The following is a 13,088-nucleotide window of genomic DNA, read 5'->3' as shown; positions in this document are numbered from 1 at the left end:
AATTGGGCATCCCTGCAACAATAGAAGCACAATACATATTAGATACATTCCTATTGTATTAGATACATTTTTTTTTAGATGTGACCTGTTGCCTTAATTCAACACACACACACACACACACAAAATACACTAAATGCAGATGATGAATACTCAATGAAACCTTCTTAAATTGTGTCATAATCCTACATGAGAGCCAGTGTGGTGTAGTGGTTAAGAGCGGTAGTCTCGTAATCTGGGGAACCGGGTTCGCGTCTCTGCTCCTCCACATGCAGCTGCTGGGTGACCTTGGGCCAGTCACACTTTTCTGAAGTCTCTCAGCCCCACTCACCTCACAGAGTGTTTGTTGTGGGGGAGGAAGGGAAAGGAGAATGTTAGCCACTTTGAGACTCCTTAAAGGGAGTGAAAGGCGGGATATCAAATCCAAATCCAAACTCTTCTTCCTACATAAATCTTTCTGGGCCTGCCCAACCATCAAGGGCTTGTCTGAAACAGCTCTTTGGTTGTTGGCCAGTGATTACAAATGATGGTTGCTAATGATGGTTACAAATGAGACCTGCCAAATTGGCTCTTTCAGTCTCCCCTTAGATGCCAGGGACATAACGAAAATTATATATGTGCACTAGCCATCAGTTTTACATAAATGACCCAGCATGCTGCAACTGGATGCGATTGACAGAGCTTGCAACATCCCTTCCTGGAAGGAGGATGATCAGGCAAGTAGTGAAGCCTTTAGGTATAACATTATATAATGACTCTAAATTTGAGGTATAACATTACTCCTTAACTCGACTGAGTTAAGTAACGGCCATGGGAAATGATTTCAAATAATTATAGTAATTACAGGGCCAGGCAAATGCATTACTATTCACAAATTACAGCACAGCACACAGAGAGACTAACTTGATTCGTTGTGCTCAGGAGACGTGCAGAAAAAGTCTGCTTAAGAGGAATTCTTCTTTCTTCCACATGGTGAACGTGCTGGAGAATTTTAGAAGCTTGGCCTAATGAAATCTTAGAATCATAGAATTGCAGAGTTGGAAGTGACCCCCCCAAAGATCATCTGGTCCAATTCTCTGCAATACAGGTATCTCAAGTAAAGCATCCATGACAGATGGCCATCCAACTTCTGCTTAAAAACCTCCAAGGAAGGAGAGTACACAACCCCTCGAGGGATACCGTTCCACTGCCAAACACCTCTTACGGTCAGAAAGTTCTTCTTAATGTTTAGTCGGAATCGCCTTCCTTGGAACTTGAATCCATTGGTTCAGGTCCTACTCTCCATTGCAGGATAAGCAAGGTCTTCTAAGTAAGTATCAAATTATATTCCCTGGAGAAGAACTCCTCCCCTCTTATTAAACCATCACACTCTGCTGCATAGGAAACTCTAAAATGACTCTTTATTGCAGAAGATATATTGACACAGTGGCATATCCCAATAAGACTTGTGTTGTGATGAGCAGCATGTCTTATGAGGGGGAAAGGGATTATGCGGCGAGGGGGAGGCCAGATGACACCAACCAGGACCAGGAACGTGTCAGAGCTGAAATGGCTCTCCCCCATGACGTACTTTGGAATCTATCAAGCTCTCCTCCGACAGTGATTAAGGACCTAAGCCTTTAATGAGGCTTCAGGCACGTTCCCTCATTACGCAGAGTACCCTGACAGCAGAAGACCAGCTAGAAATATGAGCTACTTTGCTATGTTTATTTCTAACTACGCAGGACAGAAAATAATATGCATCTGCACTCTGTGAGAGTCAGTGAATAACTGGACAAAGAAACAGGAAACCAGTAACATCAACATCTGTCTCCCATCTCCCGTGAGACTTCTAACAGAAAGATGGTCGTTACACTGTTCCTCACAGGACTTCATATATTGTTAATTTTTTTGGGGGGGGGGGAATCAAGTAGTTACTTTTCACCTATAAAAGTATCAGCACATGAGAATCTGGATATCAAAAGGAATACATGAACACAGCAGGAAACTGGAGTTTTGATGCAGTAAAGCATTTATTTTGATTGGGAAGAGACACACAATTCCACATGTTGAATTTCAGGTAACACAGAGTGCCAAATCAGACTCCACATGAAGACAGGCAGCATCAAAAACAGATAGTGTGTTTGTTCGTTTGTTTGTTTGTTTGTTTGTTTGTTTTAAATGGAAACATGGACCAGCATGTTACAACATGGAGGACTAGCTCGTGCAAACATTGAGTAGAACTTAAGCAACACAAGTACATTTTAAAAAAAAAAAAATAGCCTAACATTGTTAGATGAGTATTGATGGACAAATCTCACACGATGAAGACTTTATCACTCTTCTTCTCCTACAATTGCAATCACAGTGGAACATTGCATTTAAAATAGGGCACCTCTTCAGCTAAAACAGGGCAATAGTGAGGCACCACTAACGAGAATACAATGTTCCCGGCTTAGAACATGATTCAGAATGCAAAGTGCTGAACTCGTGTTGAGGACAGGCGCAGGTGACTGCCTCAGCAGATGTGAAAGGGGGTCCTTTAAGTTAGAAGGTTGTATATTTGAACATAAATTTCTAGAACTCATGTCTACAGTGGAGCCAACATCTGGATTTCTTGCTCCATGGTCCTCCTCATATTCATTCTGTGGTTGGTGGCTTCAGGGTTTATTCTAACTGGCAAGAACTGCATCCACCCTCACTTTTTGACACATATTTTTTGGAGTAGATGCTGGTTGAACTCAAACCAGAGGTTGGACGGCTGTAGATTGACCCATGTCCACCATGGTGTGCCCTTCCATGGTAGGGGATCATGTGAGCACAAGGGTTGTGTTGCTCAATGCAGAAAGGTTGGTCAGGGCAGTGGATAGCTGGCCCAGGAATGGTGAGGACGAAGGGAGGTGGCTGAATTTGGATGGTGGAGGGAGGGCAGCTGGCGTAGCAATAGTTCCATCTGGAAAACATCTTGGCTGAAGTGGATGTATAGATCTGAAAGGACACATCAGGTGGAAAGTGGACAAAGTGTACACGGGTAAACAGTAATTGAATTTCACAGTGTTCAGGTTCTCCAAAAGACATTTTAAAACCAAAGACCCATCCAATCCAGCTTCGTGTTCTCGTAGTGGCCAGCTAGAGGCCCCAATGGAAAGCCCACAATCAGGACCTGATTACAATAGCCACTCTCTCCACTTGTGATTCCTAGCTGCTGCTAACCAGAGTTATACTGCATTTCACAGTGGAGGGAGAACCTAGTCATTGTAGCTAGTAGCCATTGATAATATTATCCTCCATGTGTCCAGCTTTAGTCTCCTTCAGAATAGGCCCACTGAAATCAATGGGCAGAAATAATTTATTTCAGGAATAGCCAGCAATGTCTGCAGCAGGTGTTCTGGACTACAAGTCCCATCAGCCCCAGCCACCTTGATCATTATAGCCAGGGACAATCAGAGTTCTAGGTCGGAGCATCTGAAGGACATTGCATTGGCTACCCCTGCCTTTGTTTCATTTATATCAACTGGCCTACCTTGAATATAACTTAGATGGATACAACCCCATAAAAAATAAAACAGTGAGCACCGTTCCGGTACTCCAGCCTCGGCATGGTGCGCAACCCGAAAACACATAACCTGAAGGTACAACTGTAATTAAATGTAACACAATAGATAAATAGATGATAGATGATAGATAGATAGATAGATAGATAGATAGATAGATAGATAGATAGATGATATAGATAGATATAGATAGATGATAGATGAGAGAGAGAGAGAGAGAGAGAGAGAGAGAGAGAGAGAGAGAGAGAGATGATAGATATCTTATTGGAGACTTGCCATCAAGATCTTGGCCAATGGATGGGGTACAAATAATAAAACTATTATTATTTTTTATTATTATCTACAACCCCTCTATTAGCTTGTTCACCTTCTGCTAAATCATACAAAACTGTTCATAGATTCTGAGTGGGCATCACCAACACCTTAAGGTATTCCTTCTGCACTGATCACCAACATTCTGTGCCTTAAGCTTCCGCCTAAACAGATTTAGAACAGGTTAAAAAGTTGAAATAAAAAGGAGTGCACCTTAACAGGAAAGAAATGGACTTTCAGAGTTTCTTTTTCTTTTTCATTTTCACCTCCAAGTTTACCCAAAGGCCTTGACTTAAAATGAATTATAGCATACCTTACCAAGCTCTGCAGTGAAAAGAACTCGAGTGGAGTGTCTCCGTGCTGAGGGAATCTGGCGATGTTGCTGTGTCTGCTTGGGGCTTTTATCTATATATCCTGAGACGATGATGAGTTTTATTTTCACAAGATTCCAATTAATTCCTAATAGCAGTTTTCCTTGAGTCACTTCCAAGTAGTTTCAAGGAGCGTTGTTATGATTCATATATCTTCTTCCTTGTTATTGATGTTGCACACCATAGTTGGGTCATTTCCCTGGAAATTGCTATGGGTCCAGCGTTTCCAAAGTGGTTTTGGGTGTTTGTGTTTCTTGAGTTTGATCTCCCCCAAAGCAGAATTGGCAAAGCCTCTTCTCCTTTCCTGAGTGGCATAACAGCTGAAATATTTTGAAGTGCTGGTATGCTGAGAGTTGTTAAAGGATCTGAGAGATGTTAGGAGACCACGATTCCTGCAAAGCGCTACAGTTTGTGGAGTGGTTTAACAAGCAATCCCTCTCCACAGGGACACTGGGAACTGCAGCTGTATGAGGGAAATAGGGTTCTCCTAAGAACCTTCAACATCCTCATGAAACTACAGCTCCCAGAATCCTTTGAGGGAAGACATGACTCTGTAAAGTGGTGTAATAGTGCCCCTCTTGCAATTCTGTACTGTCTTCTTCTTTTCTGGAAGGGTCAGGCTGGGAAGGCGGTCTCCGCCATTCGTCCTCTGCCCAGTCCCTGACAGCGATATTATTTCCCCTCTTCTGACTAGCTTGCCAGGGCATCCAGCTAAGAAACTGATTGTAGGCTGAATCCAATGTCAGTCCCACCCAGGGCTTTAGTTGAATATTGGTTGAATTAGTTGAATATTGATGTGTTCTATTGAGGAAGGAACAAGGCTCATTGTTAAAACTGGGAAAGGAGATGAAGGCCTCATGAGGAGAAGTAGGGAGCTCAAATTCCAATCCGTTACTTTGGAATTCTAATAGAAATATTTTTTCTTCTATTGTTGCAGGGATGCAAATTATGCCTCTGGAATTAATGCTGAGAGATGCAGCACTGATACAGTGACTACAATTGATTCAGAATCCTATGGTTCTTCTGGTTTGGTTTGGTCCCCCCCCCCCCACATAGCAATTGGATGATTGGAAAAATAAATGACAAGTTGTACAGCATTTTCCAACCTTGCCAGTGTGTCAGAGTGGGTAGGCAAGTATAGCCAGAAGTATACTTAGTCATACCCAAGGAGGGGTGATTTATTTCTGTCATCATAGATTGATACACACATTTTCAGTGTGTGTGTGTGTGTGTGTGTGTGTGTGTATTCCTCTGTTTAGTGTCCCAGCTGTGAAAGCTTCTCCCCACCCCTCGAGAGAAAATGAATTTGCTACTTGAATGGTTTTACCTAGGGGGAAAGCAGGGGCATCCGCCCAAACATTTTACTCTTCTTTGTTGTGGTGCCTGTCCTTCTTCCCTGAGTGAGAGTAATGTGGGGGAACTCACACTTATCTGGTATGGTGAAGCTTCAGTGTAGCACATTTAAAATATAGGGATATGGCCATACATTTCATGTGGGGTGTGTGTGTGTGTGTATTTATTTAAAATAATGGCCCATCCAGTCCAGTATCCTGCTTTCACTGTGCCCACCCAGATTCCTGTGGGAAACGCTCAAGCAGAACTGGAGCACGAGAGCACATCTGCTTGGCATCTGTGAGAACAGGCTGCTGGAGCCATTAGCCTGATCCTAGAGGGTGCTTCTTATGTTCTTTATGAGAAGCCTAGAAGCAGGACTTCATCACAACACCATCTCTCCTCACTTTGGATTCCCAGGAACTGGCATTCAGAGGTATATTGCATGAAATGTTGGAGGTAGAACATAGTGATTGTAATGAGTAACTATTGCAAGCTTTAACCTCCAGGAATCTGTAAAATCTCCTTAAAATTTAGATTAGACAGATGTGTGTAGGGGAAGACCATCAATGTGCTGACTGCCGTGGTCATATGACCTTCAGCTTCAGAAGCAGTAAGTCTCTCTGCCTACCAGTTGCTGGTGAAGAAGAGTGGGATGGGGCTATTGACTTCATGCCTTGTATGTAGGCTTTCCAGAGGTATCTGGCTGGTCAAGTGAGAAGAGGAAGGTGGACCAAAGGGGCTTTTGGACTGGTTCCAAAGAATGTCAGGAAAATCTTCTGCATCAGGTCAAAGGCCCATCAAGTCCAGAACGCTGTTCCTCCAGTGGCCAACACAATTTCCCTTGGGAAGCCTGAAAGTAGAAGCCCTCTCCAGCTTGGCTCGACTTACAATCACCTGGCATGTGACATTCCAGAGTTTGCGTTGATTCAGCCCTGCTCAAAGTCACTTCCAGGAATGCTTTGGCCGAAAAGCAACTTGCCAAGGGAGGATTCCATGTACGAGGTGAAAGATGAGGAAGAACAAACAGGGACAAGAAATGAAAACGCTGCTTGAAAAGCCTTGGCAGTTGCATGCTGGAAAGCACTTTGGGTGTTTAATTAGAGCCTTGTGACAAGAAAATGCATCATGCTTTCAACTGAAGGCACAAAGCAGCCCAAGTGAGATTGCCTCAATGATGACACACACTAGTTGGATCTCTTGCCATTGCAGAAAGGTGCAGTTTGGCTACAAATCCCCCACCTATTTTTGGCAATTCCCCCAAGTGATCTTGATTCCTGTTCTTGCAAGCCTGCCATTCACTAATTTAGTAAGTGTATCCAGTATTTCTCAGCACCAAATCTTTGCACTCTTTGATGCCTGATGTCAAGGGAATTGGGGTTGCTTGTGTGTAAACCTTCAGCTGTTCCAAACTGCTTAGTGGGGATTGTGTCTTTCCCTGACTGAGCAGCCCTTGGCGCTGCTGCTCAGTCGCTAGCAGAATCCGTGAGTGGGCGTCTCCAAAATTTCCTCCAGCATAAGAATTCCTTAACGGATAACCTTCGTCTCGCCTCTCTGCGCGGAAGCCTTCTGCGCAGAGTGGGCGTGCCGAGTGGTGGTCGTCCACCCTCCTCACTGACTTCACTGGAAGAGTCTCGGAGCCTCACCTCCGAGATGCTCTCTGCCTCTCCCTTCTTCCTGGTGTCACCTGGACTTCCTTCCCCAGATGACGTTCTCTCTCTTCCCTTACTCGTTCCCTCTCCTGCAGAATCTGGGAGCCTCGCCTCTCCCCTCTGCTCTGATGTCAGTTCCCTGACACCTGACCCAATCAGAAGTAGGAAAGGATATTTATTTCCCCACAGCAAATTTTCTTATTATCAAATTTTTAGAAAAAAATTAGTATGCAGCTCCTTTTCCTAAGGTGATACTGTAAATCCATAAACTTTCTAACTGCTTAGGTGTCGCGGTCGGAACACAAAATCCTGATAATGCAGCTGTTATGAAGGGTCTTGCCTTTAACTATCCCAATTCTCCTGCTAAATAGCCCTATCCAAACACCTCTCCTTTCTCTGAATTTACTGCCGATTCTTTTTCCATCACGGTCTACTGTAAATGGTTCTTCCTCTGGAAGGTAGGACTCAAACCAATGACTTCAAGTTGTAAGAAATGAGATTCCGACTAAACATACAGAAAAAAAAAAAACACTTTTTGACAGTAAGAGATTTTTGACAGTGGAACAGTCTCCCTTTGGAGTTTGTGGACTCTCCATCCTAAGCAGAGGTTGGATGGACGTCTGTCATGGAGGCTCTACCTGAGATTCTTGCATTGCAGGGGGTTGGACTAGATGACCCTTGGGGTCCCTTCAAACTCTAAGATTCTGTTATTCTATGACCCCTTCAAAGGTCCTGCTGTGCTGTTTTAAAAACCAAGAGAACCTGCATAATTTAAATAAAAGCAGTGATTGTCCCATGCTTTGTTGTTAACAGTTTGAGATAAGGCTTGCTGGTTTGTAAAATGGCAGGCTGGGCACCTTACAATGCAATCCTATACATGACTACTTGGAAGTAAGGCCCGCTGTGTTCAAACCCTCTGAATGTTAGAGGGACAGATGAAAAGACTGTCTGGGTTAGGCTGGGGCTCCACCACTCTCTTCCTCCCCAGATTCAATTGCAAATCACCCTTCCAACACCTTGATGCAGGCATATGAAAACGAATGAGTCTGTTTTAAGGAAACACATAAAGCCCAGATAATGCACCCTTCCAAGTGGTTGAGGAGTTTTTTTTAACCCCCCTCCCATTTTCATACCTTATCCAGGGACAGGGACAGAAGATGGGGAGCCAAGCTACTCTTAAAGGGCCCATATGCAAAATTGCAGTTAAGCAAAATTCGGAATATGGGACTCAACATCGTGAGAAGCCATGATGGCTTAAGGGCTTTTGTAACTGTCTTTGCATTTTCAGGGCATTTCGATACTCTGCTCCTGTTGTTATCAAGAGAACATCTGGAACACCTGGTCCCTAGCTTGCAAAAAAAATTCACCCGGCTAAGGTGGTCAACAAAAGAGGTTTAAAAACTCTCTCAAGGCAAATCTTTTTTAAAAATGTAGTATAAGCACCAACAACTGGGAAACATTTCCTACGAGCTCTCCAAATAGAGAACAGCTTTTACCAAAGGTGTCATGGGTTTTGAAGACACTCAAACTCAGGACGCAAGGGAGAAATGTGCAAAGAGGAAGGGATGCTTGGCAAATCTTCACTGTGATCAACCCCCACCCGGTAATCAATGTCCCCACTGTGGAAGGCCATGTGGGTCCAGAATTGACCTTTACAGTCACTTATGGACTCACTGTTAAAACCATGTTCATGGAAGACAATCTTACTCGGCTGTAAGTGATAGCCAAAGAAGAAGAAGAAGAATTTTTTCACTCATCTAAGGAAGGTGTGGCCCTGATGGACAGAGCTACAAAAGCTGAGGCTGCTGAAGAGGTGAGAGCCCATCTTGACTATTTCTGAGTGAAGACCCGGTACATCAAACCTGAACTTCCACAGCCACCACCCACCATGAACAGCCATTGGCAGGACTGGCAGCAAAAGCAGCAAAAGTGCTTTATACTTGAGATAATATTTTATTCCCAGGCCAATTCTGCTATTTTAGTGGTGCACTGTATATCTAACTTCCTTTCATAATGCTTTCTTTTGAAATATTTAATACATTATTTTGCTGTTATTTATGTTTCTTTGAATGTGTATGGTATATCCAATTTTCTTCTGCAATCATCTCATCCGGATGGTTTGATATGATATTTCAATGTAAAACTATTTGATTTCTCCCCTTTCAAAATATAAAGCAATATAGAAATGAACTGAATGACCATAATTATTTTAATCTGCATTGATCCACTGAATTTAATGCTGCCAAGTACATCATGTCAATTAATCTCAGCCAGACTGTTCAGAGCAGGACATACAACCCCATTCCCACAAATTCAAACTATTCTAAATATCCCCATTTTCAATTACATTTCTTGATTTCTGATTCCATGAATTTCTTCCAGTTTATGTTCTGCTTCTCATGGCACCTAGTGGTGGCACTCAGAATTTTCGGCAAGGGTTGCAGTCACTTCTAGGTAGCGACAGCGGAGAGCAGAGGCTGGGGGAGGTGAAAGCGGGAGTTGCACGAGTGTAGATGGAGGCACATCCCATGCGGGTTATTCCCTCGCAGCACAGAGCAGGAGTGCAAGGGTTGCATTGCTCGATGCAGGAGGGCTGGTCAGAGCAGTGGAGAGCTGGGCCCGGGATGGATATGGAGAACGGTGGTGGCTGAATGGTGACGGTGGAGGTGGGGCATTTACTGTAGCACTGGCTCTTTCCACAGGACATCTTTGCTGAATGGATCTGAAGAAACACATTAAAATAACATTAGATCAGGTTAGTGGATTAGGTTAATGGTCCATGCAGTCCTACATCCTTTTCTCACTGTGGCCAGCCAGCTGCCTCTTCCCTCCTGTGGTTTTCAGCAACTAGTAATCAGAAGGACCACCGCCTCCAGTTAAATAAACATTGGTCAGTGATGCTTGGCCTCCCTGCCCATTGGTATTCAGAACATCTGCTCTATTGTTTTTGACACATGATAAATAACTTCTTTATTTATATAGACAAACCTACTACCATGCCAGTCACATGCAGAACACACCTATTCAAGTTAAGGAGCATGGCTAAGGCCCCATCAGTTGTATACATTTCAAGCTGCAGATTTCTACTTAACACCAAAGTATGGTAATCTAGGAAATAAAGGGACGTGGGTGACGCTGTGGTCTAAACCACTGAGCCCTAGGGCTTGCTGATCAGAAGGTTGGCAGTTCGGATCCCCACGATGGTGTGAGTTCCTGTGGCTCAGTCCCAGCCCTGCCAACCTAGCAGTCTGAAAGCATATCAAAGTGCAAGTACATAAATAGGTACCGCTCCGGCGACAAGGTAAACGGTGTTTCCGTGTGCTGCTCTGGTTCGCCAGAAGCAGCTTAGTCATGCTGGCCACATGACCCAGCAAAACTGTCTGCAGACAAATGTCAGCTCCCTCGGTCAGTAAAGCGAGATGAGCACCACAACCCCAGAGTCATCCGTGACTGGACTTAATGGTCAGGGTCCCTTTACCTTTAACCTGGGAAATGGTTATTTGTTAATGGGTGGTGAGAGTTTTTAGGCGACCTTTCTCCCCCTCACTGAGCTTCAGTTTTCATGGTGATTGAACAAGCAGTCCCTCTTTCCCAGGGAACCTGGTGAGGGGAAAATGGGTGCCCCAACAGTTCTAACCACTCCCAAAATACTACAGTTCCCAAGAAACACTACTTTAAGCAGTCATGGCTTCCCCCACGGTAGTTTCTTAATGGGTGCAGAGAGTTCTTAGCAGCCTAACTTCCCCTCACAGAACTTCAATTTTCAGAGTGATTTAAAAATCAACTCCTGTTCCTGGAAAACTCTGAGGGGAAAATAGGTGCTCTACTGATTCTAAACACTCCAAAGTACTACGGTTCCCAAGATTCATTATTTTTAATGTGGCCTAATTTAGAGCCATTCTTTGATTCAGCAATCAATTCCTCTTCCCAGGGAACTGTATGAGGAGGAAATGGGCCCCCTAGTAACTCTAAGCACCTTTTAAACACCACATTCTCAAGATTCATCAAGTTTAAATTTGGTATGATAACATTGTTGGGATGTTCATAGACATTCCAGAGTACAGAATAAATAAGACTCTTCAACTCCTGCCTCCTTTGAGCTCAATATAAATACTAAAATCTACTTCCCCCCCAAAGCTGTTGGAATTCAAAGATTTTTAACATTCTGTAATGTATTTTAACCAAACTTACCTGATTCTTCACTGAGCAGGACTCAACTGGTGTGTCTCAGTGTTGAGGCAGGATGATGGTGTCTCCTTGCATTCCAGGGCATTTTATACCGTTTCTTTTCAGAAGGTTCTAATTAACTGCTAGCATCATGTCCCATCATACAATATCCAGGTTGTCCCAAAGTGTGATTTCACTCCGCATACTCATTTGTTCCACCTGGTGTTTCAGCCCTTAGTCGGGATCCTCCCTCCAGAAATTGCTAGGGTCCAAATGTTTGCAAATGTGACTTTGGGTGCTACTGAGCTAAAACAGCCCAATTTCATAGAATCAAGGAATCATAGGTTTTTAAAGTTGGAAGGGACCCCAGGGGTCCTCTGGTCCAACATTCTGCAATTCAAAAATATGCACATGGCCAGTATGGGGATCAAACCCATGACATTGGTACTATCAGCACTGCACTCTAATCAACTGAGATGGGATGCACATCGTTCTACCCGGACACTGAGGTCCAGCACCGAGGGCCTTCTGGCGGTTCCCTCACTGCGAGAAGCCAAGTTACAGGGAACCAGGCAGAGGGCCTTCTCGGTAGTGGCGCCCTCCCTGTGGAACGCCCTCCCACCAGATGTCAAAGAGAACAACAACTACCAGACTTTTAGAAGACATCTGAAGGCAGCCCTGTTTAGGGAAGCTTTTAATGTTTGGTGTATCATAGTATTTTAATATTCTTTTGGAAGCCGCCCAGAGTGGCTGGGGAAACCCAGCCAGATGGGCGGGGTATAAATAATAAATTATATTATTATTATTATTATTATTATTATTATTATTATTATTATTATTCTGAACATCATCTTTGCCATTACTTGTGTGAATGGGGGAGTTCCACCAAATAAGGTGAATTTTCGCATGTTCATAGGTGGTCCTACCCCTAAGCAAAGTGAGATGTCTTGCTCAGGTGGTTGAGGCAAGGGATGCATTGGTGGAGCATGATGTTGGAGGTTAGACATGGTTGTGGTGGGAGACATCCCATCACTGTGAATGGGCATCTATCTTTATTTTGGGCCACTTGCATACTCCTGCATTGCAGGGTTTGGGATTAGATGAGTCTTGGGGTCCTTCCCAAATGGAAGGTCATTTCCAACGGGATGATTCCATGAAATTGGGCTGTTGAGCTAGGAAGGCTGTTTTAGCTCAGTATTCTCCAAAGTCAGGTTTGTAAGCATTTGGACTCTAGCAATTTCCGGAGGGAGGATCCTGCCTATGGGATGAAACACCAGGCAGAACAAATGAGTATGTATGGTGAACTCACACCTTGGAACAGGATGGATATTATATTATAGGACATGACACTAGCATTTAATTGGGACCTTCTGGAAAGGAATGGTATAAAAAGCCCTGAGATGCACTGAGACACCATCAGCCTCCCTCAACACAGAGACACTCCAGTCGAATCCTGCTCTTTGAAGAATCAGGTTAGTTTAACCAAGATGCACTCTAGCATATTCAGAATCTTTGAATTCCAACAGCTTTTGGGGATAAATGATTGAGTGTTGTTTTTCTAGGTGGTTCTTTTGTGGAATACTGCAAGATGGGAAGTGGTGGTAGGACCCAGGAGGGACATTTGAAGATATATGCTGAGGTTAAAGCAGGCAGGGATTCAACAGGATTACTTTGAATCTAGATTTTAATGTATCCATGCTCAATCTCTGCAGTTTTCTGGGAGT

General features: G+C 43.7%; 1 long non-coding RNA gene across 1 annotated transcript; it reads right to left on the bottom strand.

The window, feature by feature from the left end:
• Positions 1-1,990: 1,990 nt before the first annotated feature.
• On the bottom strand, positions 1,991-4,245 carry LOC310694358. The gene is made up of 2 exons (XR_014519618.1): positions 4,156-4,245; positions 1,991-2,964 (listed from the first exon to the last, which is right to left on the bottom strand). It is a non-coding gene; the product is annotated as an uncharacterized lncRNA (long non-coding RNA).
• Positions 4,246-13,088: the final 8,843 nt, after the last annotated feature.

The sequence above is a fragment of the Podarcis liolepis genome, assembly GCF_965112155.1.
Source record: "Podarcis liolepis genome assembly, chromosome: 15".
NCBI lineage: Eukaryota > Metazoa > Chordata > Lepidosauria > Squamata > Lacertidae > Podarcis > Podarcis liolepis.
The sequence above is the reverse complement of the archived record's forward strand: the minus strand, read 5'-3'. Positions and strand labels throughout refer to the sequence as shown.